General features: G+C 45.4%; 1 long non-coding RNA gene across 1 annotated transcript in view; it reads right to left on the reverse strand.

Annotated features, from left to right (window-relative positions):
- Nucleotides 1-655: 655 nt before the first annotated feature.
- Nucleotides 656-18,675, reverse strand: part of LOC146593658 (uncharacterized) — a 68,202-nt gene continuing 50,182 nt past the window's right edge. The window contains exons 6-9 of the long non-coding RNA XR_014896343.1: nt 9,231-9,354; nt 2,634-2,826; nt 2,162-2,508; nt 656-1,182 (exon numbers count right to left, since the gene is read on the reverse strand). This is a non-coding gene — a long non-coding RNA (uncharacterized LOC146593658). The remainder of the gene's footprint in view (nt 1,183-2,161; nt 2,509-2,633; nt 2,827-9,230; nt 9,355-18,675) is intronic.

Below are 18,675 nucleotides of genomic sequence, written 5' to 3' on the forward strand. Positions count from 1 at the left end.
GACCCGTCCGCTTCCGAGGAGCGGCGCGGCCCCGGCCCGGCCTGCGGCCGCTTCCAGCGGAGCGGGCCTTCGGTGGTGAAGCAGACCCGTCCGCTTCCGAGGAGCGGCGCGCCCGGCCCGCGCTCACGCCCCGCCACGGAACCGAAGCGCTTTCGCCGCGCKCGGCCGCGCCGCGCTCTCGCTGCCTCCCTCGGCCCTCCGCGCTCCCCCTCCGCGCTCCCGCCGCCCAGCACGCGGCTCCCCGGCCAGCCCCGCAGCCTGCTTCCGCAGCAGCTCCTGGGGGTGCTTTAACTCCGGGACGTTTCTTCCATTCCGCCCCCTGGCGCCAGCCCCTTCCGGGGGGAGGAGGCCCCCAGCCGCCCCGAGCAAGGGAGCCCCCAGGGAACCGCGCAGCCCCGAGGGCAGCCCGGGCCGGCCGCTGGCCGGGAAGGGAAGGCTGCTGGGCAGGCACCGGGCAGCGGGAGCGCGGGGCCTGCTCGAGCTGACCTGACCATCTCACTTCATCTGAACAGCAATGTTATCCAGGGTGAACGTGCTCGAGTATTTTTAGAAGGCTGCACCCTTTTCTGGAAGCTGATTTGATGGCAAAAAGTTGCCTTCATCTGTATTTGTCTGATGCAATTAGTGTATATAGCTGCAAGAAAGCTGGTATTTATACAACATGACTTTTATTTCAAACCAGCACTCACTGCTTCGTTTTTCCACATAAATCTCAAGCATTAATGAACACAAGCCAGTCTCTCTCTCACCCAAGCCCACTCCTCACTGCTCCCYGCCATGTGTGCCCTTCGCTGCCGTCCCTCCCCCAGGTCGCCGTCCCCTTCGTCCTGAGGCTGCAGCACAGCTCTGGCTGTGCCAGGTCCGGGCGTCAGGGAAGCAAAGGCCGGGCGCTGAACACGAGCGCTGCCACCAAACATTACACTCGCAGGGAGTGCTGTGAGCACGAGCGTCCTGACGCGCCACGAAAACCTACAGGCAGGAGGTARCGGAAGGGCGCATCTCTGCCTACCGAAGCCACGGTGCACGGCGGAGGGAGCCGGAGCCCCGTGGAGGAGCAGCGTGAGCTGCGGCGGCTCTCGGCGGGCTCTCCCTGCTCGCTGCCTCCCTCGCTGGCCCTCAGCGGCCTTTGCACAAACCGCTGGTCATCTGAGGTCTGGCTGGGTACTGCATGATTTGCAGGATCTAGGGATGAGGTCAGTTTATTTGAAGAGGACAGGAACTTTGTTCCTTCTCTTATCTCCTGATAACATTGGGCAGAACTAGATACTACCACGAGGACTTGGACGATTTCTCTTCGAACCATTTTTACAGTTTTTCACCTCTCCTCTTTGTCAAAGGCAAACAACCAAATGTCAACACAAGAAACAGAAAGCAAGAATGGCCGAACGTAGAAAGTGAACCTGACTGTACAAATTTCATTGCCTAACATCGGAAAAGTAAAAAGTGTAAACAAACAACACAGATGGAATTGTTTATTAATAGAAAATATTCAATTCAGGAAAAAATCTTAGTGTTAGACCTCCAGTAGGCATTAAATTTGGCTTTAAACACCTAGGTCTAATAGCTATAATATGACTAAAAAGACTGAGATTCAAAAGCCCATAGATAATCTGTGGTTTTAGTCACTTTGCAGAAGTGATGAGCAGGCAGCCAAGGAAGTAATTAGAGTTCAACTATCCCTATCTGCAGGAACTGGATAATGATAATTTGGCCCATTAGTTGCATTCCTTCTTTACGTTCTTTCTAATGGGACCTTTTATCTTGCACTATGTAGGATCATAGAATCAGCAAGGTTGGAAGGGACCTCTGGAGATCATCTAGTCCAACCTCCCTGCTCAGCAGGGTCACCTAGAGCATGTTAGACAGGGTTGTATCCAGGCGGGCCTTGTAATTCATTTTCAAAAAAATATTTTATATTCAGTAATTCTGAGTGGGGCAAATTTCAAATATACGAAGAGATATTCATGGAAGGTTTTTGTATCACAGCTTTGGAGCATCTTCTCTATTTTTTTCAGAACAAGCTAAGCCAAAGGCACTCAGGGTCTTTGAAAGCCAGGCAGCACAGTATGTTCATGCATGCACAATTCACAGCTGTACAACTACATGTATCTAAGGGCAGGAGCCAACGCTTATTACAGACACTTCTGTTTTGGATACTTACCAGAATTATCACTGTAACAGAGCTCCAGAGTTTCAGGTAATCAATGGGTCAACTTCAAATCAGTTCACTCTCTCCTCACTCAGGAGAAAGCATTTTGGACTTCACTGTTGTGTTCAACACAGTGGCTTGCATGGTGCAAAGTGAATGCAAAATGAGTGGAGATTTTTTTGAGCTGCTGGTATTCTGCAGTTCTCTTAACGCCTGCCGAGTTGCACAGTAAAGTCCCGTTACAGACTGTGGGTCTAAACAGGAAGTGGGAGGATGGAAGTGTGGTCTAAATCACCATAATGAAAAGCTTGCACAGGGCTAAAACTGAGGAGGGTCTCTGTGCTTTGGTTAATTGATTACTGCAGCGAAGGGAAAGGAAGGGAAGGGAAGGGAAGGGGAGGGGAGGGGAGGGGAAAAAGAAAAAATAAAAAGCTTTCGTATTGATTAGATTTACTTTTCCACAGCTTCTCCAAATATTACTTACACCATTCTGGTCAGTTCTTACGATGCCAATCTTGGTTTGGTAGCCAGGCTCTTCAGTAAGATGAGAGTCCTGAGTCTTGTAAATACACAGTGTTGTGCCTCCAGATATTTTCTGGTTATTCATTAATTTTCCTGTCCTTTTTTATGTGTGCATCTTTCCACAGAGAGCTGCTAGGCAGAACCTGAGTGGTGAACTGAAAAATGGGACATGAAATAACCAGGTGAATTGAATGTAACAGACTGAAAAAACACATTCAAATTAAACCTTAGCTCTTTAATCTCCAGTCACTACAGAAACCAGCCCTGCCTGACTGCTGGGATACCGTTCAGGAGCTCCAGCAGACACAGCTGTACCACTGGAGATGGTAAGAAAGGGCATGAGCTACCCTGGGAACTGGTTACAGAGAGAAGCACAAGTCAGAGGTGCAGTTCTGGTTGGGATGGTGAAAAAATCTTTCTGATCTGACCTAGAAAAATGTTCCTTTTAATTCAGTGTCAACTCTCAGGGAGGATTTACAGCAACACTTGGGAGTTCATTTTGTGGCTATCTCCCTCTGTAATCTGCCTCCCTTTACATTAACATGCCAATTAAATTCCTCTCTGCATATTGTCAGGAAACAGATGCAACACAGAAATCTCCCTCTATCCATGCAATACAGTTTTACAACGCTCTGTACCAAAGGACGCTGTAAGGATAGGGTTTGGGAATGATACCAGGCAAAGAGGAGAAAAAATGATTTTTTTTAGCAGTTACAAATGACGGCTATTGAGTTGCATAGCGTTAACTTACAAGGTTTGGATGCCTGACCGCTCAACCCATGCTGAGCCTGTTTGAACCTCACTTTCAGTGAACCTTCTGGCTTCAGCATTAGACAAAGAAGTTTTCAACTCGTTTGACCGCATTACGTAGAGTGCGTGGCTCCGGCATCTCAAAGCTTAGATTGCAGCCTTACAGTGCAGGTGACCTGGGCAGCGTATGCCCCATTTAGTCCGTTACTATCTGCCCTTGCAGCATTAAGCAGGTGACCAGCATTAAGCCTTGTGTGGGTGCACCCAAGCATACTCCTGGCAGTGTGGGCTTATGGACCATGCTCCAGTGCTTCTCTCCCTATATAGCCCCCATGGTCCCTAGTCAGTAGGGCTACATGTAAATGTTAGCCACATCACATCTTTGGGTGGCAAAGAACATGAGAGCTGATGTGCCTTAATCAGCTAGCTGAAAGGCAACCCTGCTCACACAGAGAGGACTAATACTAAATTTTGCAGAGCAAAAGATCACATTGCTTTCCTAGTGAGGGCAACAGTTTGGACACAGGATTAGCTGTAACCTTCTGCCCAAGCTCAGACCCATCTGATTTGCTATCCTTCATGGTCTGAGATCTAATACTCTGTAAGACATGCTCTCACTCTCATTTTATATGCCTGTTGCATGACAGAGCCACAGAAGCAATCTCTTTTCCTGTTCAAAATGTCCTACTGGTCCCAACTGACTTATACTCCGAAGCATACAGTTTTGATCACACATTGAAATAGCATCACAGCCACTTGTGCAAAGGGAAGGGCTTTGCCAAGGACTCAGAAAATAATCAGCATTAAATACAAGCCTTGGCCAAAACTGCAAGACCTGAACTGCACCAGCTTCCCTGGTGATTATCAGAAGACCAGCTGTGGCTATAGAGTGAGACAGGACAGCTAGGTACAGGCAAATAAAACTAGCTTTCCAGAGGTGAAGTAGAGAGGAAGGCCAGTAACTGCTGGGCTTGCAGTCCTCTGGCTACCTGTATTTGTAATTTTTCTTGGGAAAAACACTGCTCCATATAGAGGGGTTTGTGTGGATAGCAAGCTCATGCCAGGACAAACAGACAGTCCCCACCAGCGCTCTCCATAGGCAGCCAGGGCCTCGCAGAAGGCTGGGATACAGCTGTGCAAAAACCAGGCTGAGTGCTGTGCTCTGAAGCCCTGTCCTTGCCTCTGTCTTTGGTCAGAGCAGACGGAAGACCCCAGCAGCCCCAGCAACGCTCTGGGACAGGCCTTTCCAGGATACACCCTGGCATGTTCTGGGCCATCTTGTCCGCCACTCAGCTGGTGGAGGAATGTCAACCCTTCTGAGCCAAAATTTCATTTCAGGTTCCTTCTCACGGAAGAAAGCTCGGGCAGCCCTGTCGGGGGTGAAGTTGAGAACAGCCTGGAGAAAAAGATGAAGCATCGTCTGGAGAATGATAAAAGTCCATGGAGAGGTCCATGGAGAAACAACACAGCTGCTGTGCGGATGGATGGGGCTGGGCTGGGAGGACTCTTGCTGCAGAGTTTGACCACATTGATATGCTGTAGCAGTAACCAGCGCAGCCCTCCCACTGCTCAGTATTTGAGTATCTCTTTCTCACTCTTCTCTCCCTTATTCCCTTGTTTGGTACTTGCACTGAAAAATCCTACAAAGGCAGCTATCTTCAGAAAATAAATGACCTCCTAATGTCCTGAATGGCTTCTTTTCCACAGCCAGGCTACTTTGGGCTGTAGCCTCATCAGTTGTGCTGAGCAAGGAACAGCAGTGGAACTTAGATTGGAGAGGTCTAAGAAAATAGATGCTGGATGAATGAGCATCAATTGCTTCCCTCTGAGTCAAGTCTGACTCAGGGCCCTGTCCAAATGACTGGAGAGAGCACTTACGGCTTGAATTTCTTTCTTTCACATGAGAAGGAAAACCAAAGTCTCTCTCTTGCTAACAGATAAGAAAAAGGCACTGAAAATCTCCTATGTRCATTCTCTTCTCTGGCTTTCCTGCTGTAATTCTGATTGGACTGTGCTTTCTACGTTCAACAGTCTTTATATTTTTCTTCTCTGCTATTAGACAGGTGAGTTTGTATTGAGTGGGCTTCATGTAACATTTAAGCTTTGCAAATACTCTGGCTAATATATCCTGCTAAGATTTGCTGAATGCTCTCCCCTGTGGTGGATAATTACAGCTTTTTCATTACCTGTTAGATTTATAACCTGTAAATCACCAATGCAAAGATTAGATTTCACTCTGAAGCACAGATTGCCTAACGGGAAAACCTTCCTCTCAGGAGTAAAAAAACAAGGCTGAAAAAGAAGGAACATCCCTCCTAGGATCCAGGATGAAATGAGCACTGCGTCTGTCTGCAGTCTCCCTTCATCACCCAAAACCCAGCCACATCCTTCACAATTTACCATGCCTTTGCAGCTTTAGAGACCCTTATGCTGGTAAAGCATGAAGCCAAGGTATTTTACAGATACCAATTAACTCTTTTACTGATTACTTCAAAAGTAACTTGAGAGAGATACAAACTGTCTCATGAAAGATGCAACTAAGAATTTGCTCCACAAGAAGATAGGAAGTGCAGCAAGGGCTCTGTTACATACTGGGTTGATGGGGAGGAGCTGGTCATTACAACTGCTTCCACATGGACCAGTCTCTGCATGAGAAAGCCCGAGCTTCTTCCATACTGGCTGGCAGTTCAGCCCAGACAGAAACTGTCACATTTAGACTGTTCACCTAGAAAAGTTTACAGAACTCTGAAGAAATCACAAATAAATTATACTTGTGAAAAATGCACTATATGTGTGGTAAAGTAATTAACTGGAAGTCTCTTCTAGAAAACAGCAGCTTAAAAGATTCACATTGTCTTTCCCCTCTTGTATTCAGTAACAGCTATCCTCTAGGAGCTATGGTAAATGAAGTCCCAGTTAGGTCCATAGAAAAGGCCTGAAAGGCATCAGTTAAACAAAAAAAAACAGTAAAATCATGCTGCTTTGCAATAAAATGAAAGTCTTGTGAGCTACAGTATAACAGAGATAGGAGCCAAAAGACAGAGTGCCATAATAAAACAGTCACCCCTGGAAGCTATTTAAGAGGAGTCAAATTTAAAGCTTATTTTTCTCAAAAGCCAGTGGTTGAAACGAGAGAAATTTCCCTTATAACACAATGGAGTCATTTTATTAAAACTTCTAAATCATAAAAGGCTAAAATGATTTTATGGTGAAGAATGAGCAGGCAATGGAGTGCTTCAGTGGGAATCTTTTCAGGCTAAACCTCAGCAGTCCAAGAATGGGCTTCTTGTTCCTGATCAGGGACTTGCTTACGCCCTGGTACCAGGGTTTTGTATGAACACCTTACAAAATCCCAGATCTGAAATTTTTCCGATACTGATGCTCAGATAGAGCCATGCCACATAACTGTACAGTGAGCCTGCTGTATGTGTTTCAGTAGAGTGTTTAAGCCAAGCTCTGGCTATCACATTTCTGCATTTCAGACTGGGCTGAACATTGCATCTCATGACCACCAGCGCACATGTAGCACCCTCAGATCACACTAAGAATGAGATGCATCCAGCTACCGCGTGCACAGGAGAGCACAGAGTTGTACTGTGAAATGTGGAATTTTCATTGTATCACAATGAGATTCTTTCAATGATGTGCTGTAAGCAAGACTCCCATACACCCTACCATAGTTGCTCCCATAGTTCTTGAAGTCAGCAACTACCCTAAGTTACACAAAACATTTTCTCTAGATTCTCCTTCACTTTTCTTCCTCATGGCTCACACAGCAGGGCACAGCCTCCCCAAGGAGCAGGAGAAAATAACCAGGTCTCATTGCCAAACATACTCCTGGCTCTGACCTCTGTGTCAAAGCAGCAGGAAAAGGTGATGCTGGGGATGACTCTGAATGGCTACTGTGGCTTGAAATGTCTTTAAAAGTCAGAGTTCTGGTTTTCATCTAGTTTCAGTATATTAGAAACACCTAATCCCGGCTGGAGTATAACAGACCAATAGTGTTTTCCCAGTTGGGTATTAGACAGAGTTTGTAATTTGATTTCTCTGGCTTCTGTGACTAAATTGCTGCAGCTTTGCTCTTGTGGTCCAGAAATCCCAGGGAGCCTTCAATGAAATTACAGCTTGTTATACCTGGAAGGGTGCACTTTACTCTCTATATGACAGTGTAATGCAATAATGTGATGAAAAATAATGCATTTTCATTTGCAAGTGCTCTGCCTCATGTAAGCGCTCCAAACCAGCCTAGGAAGTTAATAAAATAGAAGTAATTAATGCAAATCGTAACAAAAAGATAGCCCTTTCCATGTGGCATTTCCAAGTCAATCAGCCACACAGCAATGCTCCTGAGCTACAGAAATATGACCAACACTCTCTGAAGATGGAAATACTGTATTAAATCGTGCTGTGATGTGATGGTGAGCTGAAGGAAAGTCTGAGCCTTTCACAAAGATTGATGCCTGTGGTTCATGGCTGTGCAAAATATGGGCCAGTTCCCATACATTAAAGAGACAGAGAGGAGAACAAATAACCAGCTAAGTACCTAAAAAAGCTTGCGGAATTTTTGGAGAAAGTTATTCTGCCTCCATTTCATTAGAGGATGTCTGGCAGAGCACTGGACTAGTTTCTCTGCTGCTGTGTTTCCTTGGCTTCAGAAGAGTTACAACAGACAAACGGACTGTTAGRCTCAAATCACTGTTGGCCCCAAAGAATGAGGAGGGCAGTTCATTTCTGCCTTACCACATTTTTTGCCAGATCAGGAGGAAAGAGGAAGGGAAGGAAGGAAAGGATTTTTTTTAAGGTGTGTGTGCTTATCCCCTAACCCTGATAAAGTCCTACACAACATTGTCACAACCGTAGCTTTACAAATAGCTTTCTGAAGGCTCATTTCATTTGCTAGGTAACAGAGTAATGTAAGAATATAGTGAAAAGTAATGCACTTGGATTTTCAGAGTGCTCTGCCTCCCGTAAACACTCAGTACCTACACTGAAGTTGCTACACTAAAAGTAAAATCGTTGATATCAGTGATTAAAAACATGGATTCCCCTCCGTACCTGAAGCTCTTTGAACAAACATTGCAGCTACTGCAAATGAAACCACCAGTGATACTAACTTCTTACTTCTGGAATGGCAAAATCTCAAGCTCTAAGGATCAATTAAAAAAAGAAAAAAATCCTTTTGCTGCCCTGAAAGTCCCTGTCTGGGGCCACCCTGGGATTCTGTAGTTAATGAAAGCAAAGTCAAAACTCCCACAGATATTGACACCAACCAGGTATGGACAAAGGACATGTGAGTGACCATTTGACAAGACAGTGGTGGCTTGCAAATGTCCCAAACCACTTTCCCACAAAGCAGAGTTCAGGCAGTCCATAGCAGGGTTGGCATATTTCAAGGGATAGAGAAGGAAGGGGAACAGTGAAACACATCTGATATGAGATAATAGCTCTGGAGTACTGTGCAGTGCTGTTTCTCTGGGGGCACAGGTAGGAAAAAACCCAGGTGCTGGGCTAAGACAAGGGGTGCTTGAAGGAATTAACATCTACAGTCACAAAAAACAGTAGAAGTGAATAATACCATATCCTCTAAAACATGGGGTCTCAAAAGTATTTCTCTTGCATATCTCCAGGGAATGTGTTTCTAGCAGTCCTGATCCCAGTGATGGCTAGGGCATGTACGAGATGGACCGTATCTTTTACCTACTTTATTGTAGGGACGAAGGCTCTGCTGACAGCACTAGAAGAAAGACTACTCCATGCTTCCATCTGATGCTATATGGGAAGGGCAAGGATGTTTTTCTGTTAATCTTACCCTGGTTMAAGATGAATCACCTTGTTTTCCAGCGTTCTGGAGCAATGGTAATTGTGCAGACAGGTATGCTGGGGATGCAATGCTGGCACCTTAGCAACTCTCCTTCCCGGTGAATTCATCACATCTGCAAGCAAGTGGCAGAAGATAATGGAGCCTGTTCAACAGGGAATTGATCATCACAGAATCCCCAGCCCTGTTCAGCCTGAAAAATGCAGCTGAGCATAATCAATGTTCATGCTGCACTTTTCCACTTAGCATCCAGCCAAGGTCTCTGCACAGCAGTGTAGAAGCTGCCAAATGTAATTGGACTTTACCAGCTAGTGACTGAGATCATTAACAGGTGAGCTCTGCCCACCCTTTCCTGCTGTGCCTACCCTGGGGCAAGGATAGCTGACCAGCAAGAAATACAGCTCTTGCCTTGCCATCATTTTCAGCCTGACGTAATAGGAACAAATCTGACAGATCCAAATTTGCCAGCACCACTTTTTCCAGCTCTGGTGAATCTGCCTCACACTGAGATAGGGCTGGTACATTTAGTTCACACTAAAACCACAAAACAGAGATTGATCTTGCCTGTCGCTCCTAGACATTAATCAAAGAATGGTATTGCTGTAAGATTAGAAGTTAGTTTTGAGTGGCTAGGCGAAAATATGTCCTGCCTCCTGTTTTGCTCAAATCATGGGCCTTTTTTTCTGACTTGACCCCCAGAGACAGCTGTATTGCTGAACAACCTGAACTGACTCCTGCTGAATTTGGTTAAATGACTCRGGTGTAAAAGGTTCTGTTCAATGCATAAAGCAAGAAGAAAGGCCACTCTGCACCTACATCAACCTTTCTGCAGCAGGGCATTGGCCACAGTATCTTCGTTCTTATGCCCTGGCAGGAGGTAATGTTGCGACAAGAAATTACATGCAAGCACTGACTAGATCACAGCCCAAATAGAAAGAGGCAAATTGGCGCCTGGCTGAGATAAGGCAGGGACACAGGGAAAAGAGATTTTGGGAAACCTGCAACCATTCGGTGCAGAGTTTGCAAAACTTCATCCTCAGGATGAAAGAAAAATCTGAGGAGATTTTGATAGGACCTACACTTTCCATTCTCTCCCTTTTTCCTTTCAGTGGCTAGGCTTAGCTCTTGATCTGCTTCACCAGCACAGCAGCTCTTGTGCTACTCCTACCTTTCCACCTCCTCTGGCCTCCCGCCTCAATCCAGAACAGGGGAACTAAAAGGAAAATCATAATTTCAATAACACGAATTCCAAATCAATGACTTACTCTATGGTGTTTGCCAGTTATGATCCAAATGCAGCATCTCTGGGGCAGACTCTCCCTTTACTATGTGCATTGGCTTAGAAATGAAACATTATTTTCTTGCTTTGTAAATTGTTTACATCTATCCAAGTGTCTCACATTCCTGGTAGCAAAGGAAAGGACACTGCCAAATGACTTTCTGCTGCAGAAAGCCTGATCTGAGCACCCTCAGTTCCCTGCCAGTTCAGCACCTTGCTGGAGTTGCTCAGCCCTTCAGTGYCCAGCTAAAGAACTGGCCTTACAGCAGCTCACCTGAAAGGCCTTCTCCTCTCCTGCCCAGAACCTGACCCGGGCTGATACACACATAGCACAGGGTGGTAACAGACAACACAGCTGAACAGGGCAAATGCATTTGTAGCCTGAAGAGATCTCTTTCTAGATCTGGTTCTAGCTCTAGAGGAGCTCTAGCTCCTCTTGTTGAAGCAGAAAAGTCTCAGCTCTTCACAGCATTACATTCTTTCTGTACCTAAAATTTTGAGAGTTCTCACTTGGTCTCCCTGGGCACCTGGCACTCTGCTAAGCAGCTCTGTTTCTGCCTGCAACACTGCACTGAATCTCACATATTTCTCACTGCTTCAGGATGACTTGATCTTTCAAAGGCCTTTCATCCAGCCCAGTCCAAGCTCTACAAAATCAATGTCGAATACCTAGAACTAATATAGCATTTCACATCTTGATGTATCCACTGTTAACTGAGCTGTATTACACCTGCCCAGATATGGGAGAGTGCTTCCCCAATTTCCAGAGATAGGGAGTTCGAGGCTCAGAGGATTCAGGTGCACACTCCTGCACAACGCGCAGCATTACGCTCCTAGGAAGGAATACTCCTGGGCCCTGATTTTAGCTACACCTTTCTGTGTATGCCTGTAATTTTCATCTTATTTCTTGAGTGCATTCCTGCCGATTCCCACCGGTCTTTAGAGAACCAGAATGAAGCCCTGGACTTTTGTTCCCCTCGGTGAGGAAGAGCTGCTGCAAGGGCAGCGTGAGCGTTGGGGGAACCCGCGGGGTGCATCTTTCTACCCAGCAGTGCCACCTCCTGGTTCCACCGTTGCATTGCAGCCACCACTTCGGTCCACTTGGAGACCCCCCAGCAGCTCAGCTCCGCCAGCCAGGGCTTAACCAGCTGCTGGCCTAGGCTGCTGGCTAGAATAAGGCTATAGAAGTAGCCTGCCACAGCTGCTTGGGGTCCCACTTGCACGCTAAAGGCTCCCGGAGTTTCTCTGGGGAGAGGAAAAACAGCCTTGGCAGGCAGATGTGCAGAACTAGGCAGTGTACATTGGAAGAGGTGCAGAAATCCCTGCAGAAGTGCTGCACAATGAGATGAAAAAGTATTTAGAAGAAAAATGCTTGGTAGATCAGAAAAGTGGAACTGTCTAAACTTCCATAGTCACAGTATCGACACCAGATGGAACTTTACTGTGGAAGATAGAGAAAATGATGGTGACCAGAAAAGACGAAACTGCAAGAAGGGCACAAAGCTAACAGCAAGGGAGAAGTCAAAGTGCATGTAGCTTTAAAAAGCCAGGAGAACAAGGTGGTCGCTCCAGCATGCCTTCATAGGAATGAAGGTTGGGCAAGGGCTGGCCCAAGTGCTGAGGGCAGCATGGGAGAACAGTTTGCAGTTGCACTGCTGTGCTTTGCTGCCCTACAGCTCCCTTTGTTCTCCTGCCCTCACAGGCCTGGGGGTCTTCTAGTGCAGGAGCAGGAAGGCTGGCTCAGAGGTACCTCCACGCTGTGGTCCGTGGCTGAGGAGTTCACAGCTCCTGTGCTCCAGAGGGTGAACAGTCCTCACACCTCACAACGCATGCAGGAAAGCAAAAGCTCAGAGCAATATACCAAGGCTGCGCTTTTGGTCTCACACACCACACCACTGGTGTTCGGGCAGAACAAATTCAGTGTGTGCACCTAAAATAGCTAGCCTCTCCAATGCCTCTTTCATATTTCAACCTAGCAATTCATATTCATAGTGACTTGATAATGTCCATATAGCAAATGGATGCATACCCCTAATCCCTTTCTACTACATAAATCCAGAATACACAGAATAACTAAATTGGGAGCACAGATATGCATATGTGTATGCTGCATGATGTATTTAGTCTGAAAACAAGGCAGTGTGTAAGTAGAGGTTATTGTTATATACTTTATGAGATCACCCAAGGTAACTGGGAAAAACATCCAAGTTTTTAACACACAGGTTTTAAGCCTGATTTGTAGAAGGAAAGCCTGATGGTTTTGTTCCAACAGTATCAACTGGATTAGATCCTCATGGCGACAACACTACTGGACAGTTTTAGGCACAAGATAGAGAGGAAAGTCAGGTAGTCAGCACGGGGGGGCAGTAATGTCACGGATTTCACTTGGAGCTGCAAAGCAAACCTTCATTTCTGCTCTGGAACAAGCATTTGGGATGGCATCTCCCTTTGTGTTCTGGCTCCTTCACAGAGGAATCGCTACCTTAAGCCCCCTGCCACAGTGGTGCAAAACAAACAGACTGTATTGATGGCTTGATGTTTGTCCTGTACATACCACAACAGTTATCAGAAGTGAGATATGTAAAAGGGGGAACTGAAGAGTTTGCAACACGTGACCATTTCTCTCACGTGACCAATGTCAGCTACTTCATTCCTCAAGGCTAGAGACTTCCACAAAGGGATCTACGATCTGCCAAGATTCCTGTGGCGGTATATTGATCCTTGATCCAATTTGGCACTCATGCATGTGCGCATGATCCCTGCTGCATGATGCAGCAGGAGCAAATGACATGGAGCTACTGGAGAGAGTCCAGCGCAGGGCCACAATGATGATCAGAGGGCTGGAGCATCTGCCATGTGAGGAACGTCTGCGAGAGCTGGGCCTGTTCAGTCTGGGGAATAGAAGACTGAGRGGGGAGCTTACCAATGTGTGTAAATATCTGAAAGGAGGGTGTCAAGAGGATGTGGCAGGACTCTTTCAGTGGTGCCAAGAGACGGGACAAGAGGCAACGGGCACAGACTGAACCACAGGAAGTTCCACATGAATTTGAGGGAGAACTTCTTTGCTGCGAGAGTGACAGAGCACTGGAGCAGGTTGCCCGTGAGGTTGTAGAGTCTCCTTCTCTGGAGATACTCAAAACCTGCCTGGACGCAACCCTGCCTAACATGCTCTAGGTGACCCTGCTTGAGCAGGGGTGTTGGACTAGATGATCTCCAGAGGTCCCTCCCAGCCTCAACCATTCTGTGATTCTATGAAATCCTCAGTGATATCATGCAGAAAGAAATGAGGAGTAAGTGAACAAATTAAACCACTTCTATGATCCCTGGACTGTCCAGGGTAAGGCAGTCAGATCAAGATGGTAAGTAGGAAGACTTTGCAAATACAGTTTTTCCTCTGTCCTCTCTCTGCGCTATTCATGCTTCTGTCCCTAGAGTTCATATGGCTCCTTAAATACAATACTCAGCTGCAGTACAACCAGTGACATGGCAATTAATCAAATGTCAACACACAGCTCATCTGTCTGAACTCTTGTGAGCATTTCCCACAACACTGCATCATTCAGACTGCTTGTGTTTGTCCTTGTCTGCAAAACAGACTTCGTTGCTTGTTTGCATTGTTTTGTTAGCACTCTCACTGTCTAAACACCATCTTTTCCCTGCTTTGCGCTTCATGAACTGTGTGCAGAAACAGCTATATTTAGAGCTGAGCTTGTAAAACTGGGAATTACAAACAGGGACAGGATTGAGTTACTAAGAATGGGTAAAAAAACAGTAAAAACCAGTTTTGTGCTAAGACAGACTCAGGCACCATGGAGATGTTCGGGTCAGTTAGCAGTCAATAAATAAAACTATTATTAATTCATGAATACATTTTTGCAGCATTTTTTCTGCATAAAGTTTTAAAAACATCAGTTGAAATACCTAAGGACTCTTTTATCCACTAAAATGTAGCTACCACTGAAAGCCTTTGTGTTATTCAGGCTACATGAGCTGGTTCAGGGAACAGACTGTGAAGTACAGGCTTGTATAGAGCATGTTTTCTTTGTTTTCAAGTGACTGCTAGATGCAGGCCTCTGCTTTCGCTGTGCTATGTGAGCTGACTATTCAGAATCTGCCTAGAAGACAAATCAGACCAGAAAAAAAGAAATGTAAGAATGTAAGAAGTCTGGTTTCCATTTTAAGTGTGTTTGAGAGAGAAAGTCAATGAGAGTGTCTTGAGAGCAGTATTACACATACTACGTGCCTTGCAGTATAGACTATCACTGAACTAAAAGATGCTCTGATGTGAGTAGCTGACGTGGGAATTAGTGATGAATTCAGGCTGCAAAGTTCAAATCTGGATGCAAACATCCAAATCTGGGATATCTGAATTCAGAAACAAAATTACATCCTGCAACAAGGATGAGGTCACTGTACCTTTTTGTAACTCAGTTATTTGTTTCCAGGTGGCAATAGCAAAATTTGCTTCTGTGGAAGACAGCAAGATCCTCACACACAGGCTTTAGAGAAGCTCCAGTAAGCTCCATAAAAAAGGGCTGTAACTGCTCCCTTTCCAGGCTAAATAGAGAAGTGCTCAGAATCCTTGTTTTAAAAAGCCATCCAGCCCATTTGCAATCTCACTCAGTTTACAGCATCCAGGGATACAAGTTTTAAAGCACTTAGCAGGCTGCTATTCAGACTGCTACACCAAAGTTATTAATGTTAGGTAGTTCATTCCCAGTGTACTAACCTAAAATTTCTTTTGACATGCTCCAATTAACTTACCACTGTGGAACTGAACTTGCAATAAAATAACTTCATAAGAATGGAGGATGGAAACAACATATTGAGTCAAGTACAATTCTTGACTCGCAGGTAAGCCATGTAACATAAATCCACTTACAATTTTATCAGTGTCTTAAAACCTAAAAATCTTAAAACCTGTGATTACAGTTTATAGATTGATTAATCACCAATTCATGGTGATTGAGTCATCACTGAAACATCTGAGAAACTTGGCCAACATCCAAAAAAGAGTAAGGTACCATAACAATTAATCACAGTATGATGTTTATGCTAACTCAGAGAAATGGATTCAAAAATAGCAGAAAAAAGATTAGCTGGGATTGGACTTTAGATACAGACACCTAAAATGTCTGAATACATGTGGATACATATGAGTTGGACACCTATGTGTCCACTATACTCAATGGATATCTTTTCAGTGAAGTCTTGAGAGTAATTTTTCCGGCCAAATGAGAACTGTTGAATTCAGTGGCTTATTGTAAGGCATGTTTCTTGGACCCCAATTCAATTTCATAGCTTGTGAAATTTCACAGTTTCACACTACTTTTTGGACTTATCCTGATTTGTTGGGGATACTAAAAATAGTCATATGTTTCAGTGACAATGTACAAAGTACTGCCTTCTCAGTTCTATTTCATAAATCCTTCTGCATCCTGAGCTCATCTTCATTCCTTTAACCAGTGTCTGCCCTGGGAGTTTACATCCCTCCATCTGTTACATGCAAAAATAGCCCAGCACCCTTTAAATACAATCCAGTCTTGGTTCTGAGATGCAGATTTTGCATTTATCTGTTTGCAAACACATGTATCTTAGAGGATTCTCCCTTATCAAACCATATTGACCTGTTTGATAATTAACCTACACTGTTTAATCACTTGTGCTTAGGTGCTTAAGGATGAGAAGGGATAGCTTTTACTTCCAGTCACCTCTCTTGTGATCTTTGTGTGGGAGTTAAAACTATGCTTCTCTTCACCCTGTTTTCATTAGGAGTACTGTTGGTATAGGAAGACCACTCATTTGTTACATAGGTAGAAACCTTCTTGTGGTTTGGTTTGTTAGAAGTTATATAGAAAGCTACCATAGACCTGAATAAAATGAGGCACACTGCTAGAGCTCAGAGGTTTCTGTTGGTGCCATGAGGTCAGGCAGATATCAGCCTTCTTTGCACCCTGGGCAAGCAGAGCCTGCCATGTAGGCACAGCATCAGAATCCAGTTCCCACCTCAGCACATGGGGGAAGCCTCGCCCAAGGTGAACAAATTCAAGTATAAAGCCTACATAACCAGGAAGATGATCAGCCCCCCTGGGGCCAATTGAGTTTTCCTGTGCAAAGGATTGCGAAGTGAGTCAGCCTGCAGCCAATCTGTGCCAGAAACTGGCACATACTGGCCCTGTGGCACTTACAGGTGATAGGAGACTCAGTGGAAGAGGAACAAATTACAGAAAAAGCATGTACTCACTGAACAGCCAGCATGGTACACCTTCACACCTTAGCCCCTCTGGGGGCCTGCACATACTCAGAGCAGCTTAGGTCAGCACACCTACCTGCCATCACCTAAAAGAGACCCAACAAGGTCAAATCTAACTGGAAAAGATTCAAGGCAAATCATCAGTAAAGTGCACAAAAATGGGACAATATTCACATAACACATCTCCCATTCTCTGTAGCTTTGCTTCTGTGTATAGCCTGCTTTTATGTCGAGCAGAGCCCCTAATGCAAAGCAGCTGCATCCTGGGGCATTCTGTACATTATTTGGATGATAGATGCCACACAGGAAGGGTGGGACTGTGGATGGTGCAGCCCATAGAAGAGGGGCTTGCTCTGGGGTGCTCCCCAGGAGTTAAGGATCTCTGGGTGCACCACAGCCAGAGTCACCACACTGTGGGGCTGCCACAGCCCTACAATGACCCCATGAGTGCTGAGAGAACCTAGTCAGCTGTTTCTGCACACAGTTCATGAAGCGCAAGCAGGGAAAAGATGGTGTTTAGACAGTGAGAGTGCTAACAAAACAATGCAAACAAGCAACGAAGTCTGTTTTGCAGACAAGGACAAACACAAGCAGTCTGAATGATGCAGTGTTGTGGGAAATGCTCACAAGAGTTCAGACAGATGAGCTGTGTGTTGACATTTGATTAATTGCCATGTCACTGGTTGTACTGCAGCTGAGTATTGTATTTAAGGAGCCATATGAACTCTAGGGACAGAAGCATGAATAGCGCAGAGAGAGGACAGAGGAAAAACTGTATTTGCAAAGTCTTCCTACTTACCATCTTGATCTGACTGCCTTACCCTGGACAGTCCAGGGATCATAGAAGTGGTTTAATTTGTTCACTTACTCCTCATTTCTTTCTGCATGATATCACTGAGGATTTCATAGAATCACAGAATGGTTGAGGCTGGGAGGGAYCTCTGGAGATCATCTAGTCCAACACCCCTGCTCAAGCAGGGTCACCTAGAGCATGTTAGGCAGGGTTGCGTCCAGGCAGGTTTTGAGTATCTCCAGAGAAGGAGACTCTACAACCTCACGGGCAACCTGCTCCAGTGCTCTGTCACTCTCGCAGCAAAGAAGTTCTCCCTCAAATTCATGTGGAACTTCCTGTGGTTCAGTCTGTGCCCGTTGCCTCTTGTCCCGTCTCTTGGCACCACTGAAAAGAGTCCTGCCACATCCTCTTGACACCCTCCTTTCAGATATTTATACACATTGATAAGATTTTCTTTTGGTCTTCTTTTCTCCAGACTGAACAGGTGAAGCTCTCACAGCTTTTCATCATTAAGAGAGATGCTCCAGTCCTCTAATCGTTTTCATATCCCTAAACTATAAACCCGTCCAGTGTTTGTCATATGTGTAGAACCACTTAGCTCTAATAAATTCTTATACTTGAGAACTTCAAGTATAAGTAAAGTTGTCTTACACTTGACAACTTTAGAATTACCAAGCTTTGTGACTAGCAAATGTGGATCTGGCTTTATCTATGACATAGACTCAGAAGTAACTTAAAATTAGCACAGGCCTAACCCTCTGGGCAAACTATTGGCAGAGCACTACTGTTTTGCAACCACAGCTTCAGAATCTACTTGCCTTACTGCTCAGATCTCTCATTGTCCCTGAACACACATTGCATAAAAGGTGAAGGCAGGCAGAGAGGGAAAAGAGGAAGGACACCAAGAACATAAATAGAAGGAAGTGGCAACATGAAGCTCCTTGACATACCATGAGTCTGGGTGGAGACTTACCAGAGCAGCTGGGAACACAGAGCCAAAGCTCTCCTGCAAAACATCCTGCATCAACAGTGGTGGAAAAGATCAAGGAAATTCAACAGAAGATCAAGCTGCAAAATTATTTGCTTTGAAGGCAATGGAAAGATTTCGTCA

This window comes from Rhea americana, unplaced genomic scaffold (assembly GCF_003343005.1).
Source record: "Rhea americana isolate MKP2758 unplaced genomic scaffold, rheAme1 scaffold_286, whole genome shotgun sequence".
In the NCBI taxonomy this organism is placed as follows: domain Eukaryota; kingdom Metazoa; phylum Chordata; class Aves; order Rheiformes; family Rheidae; genus Rhea; species Rhea americana.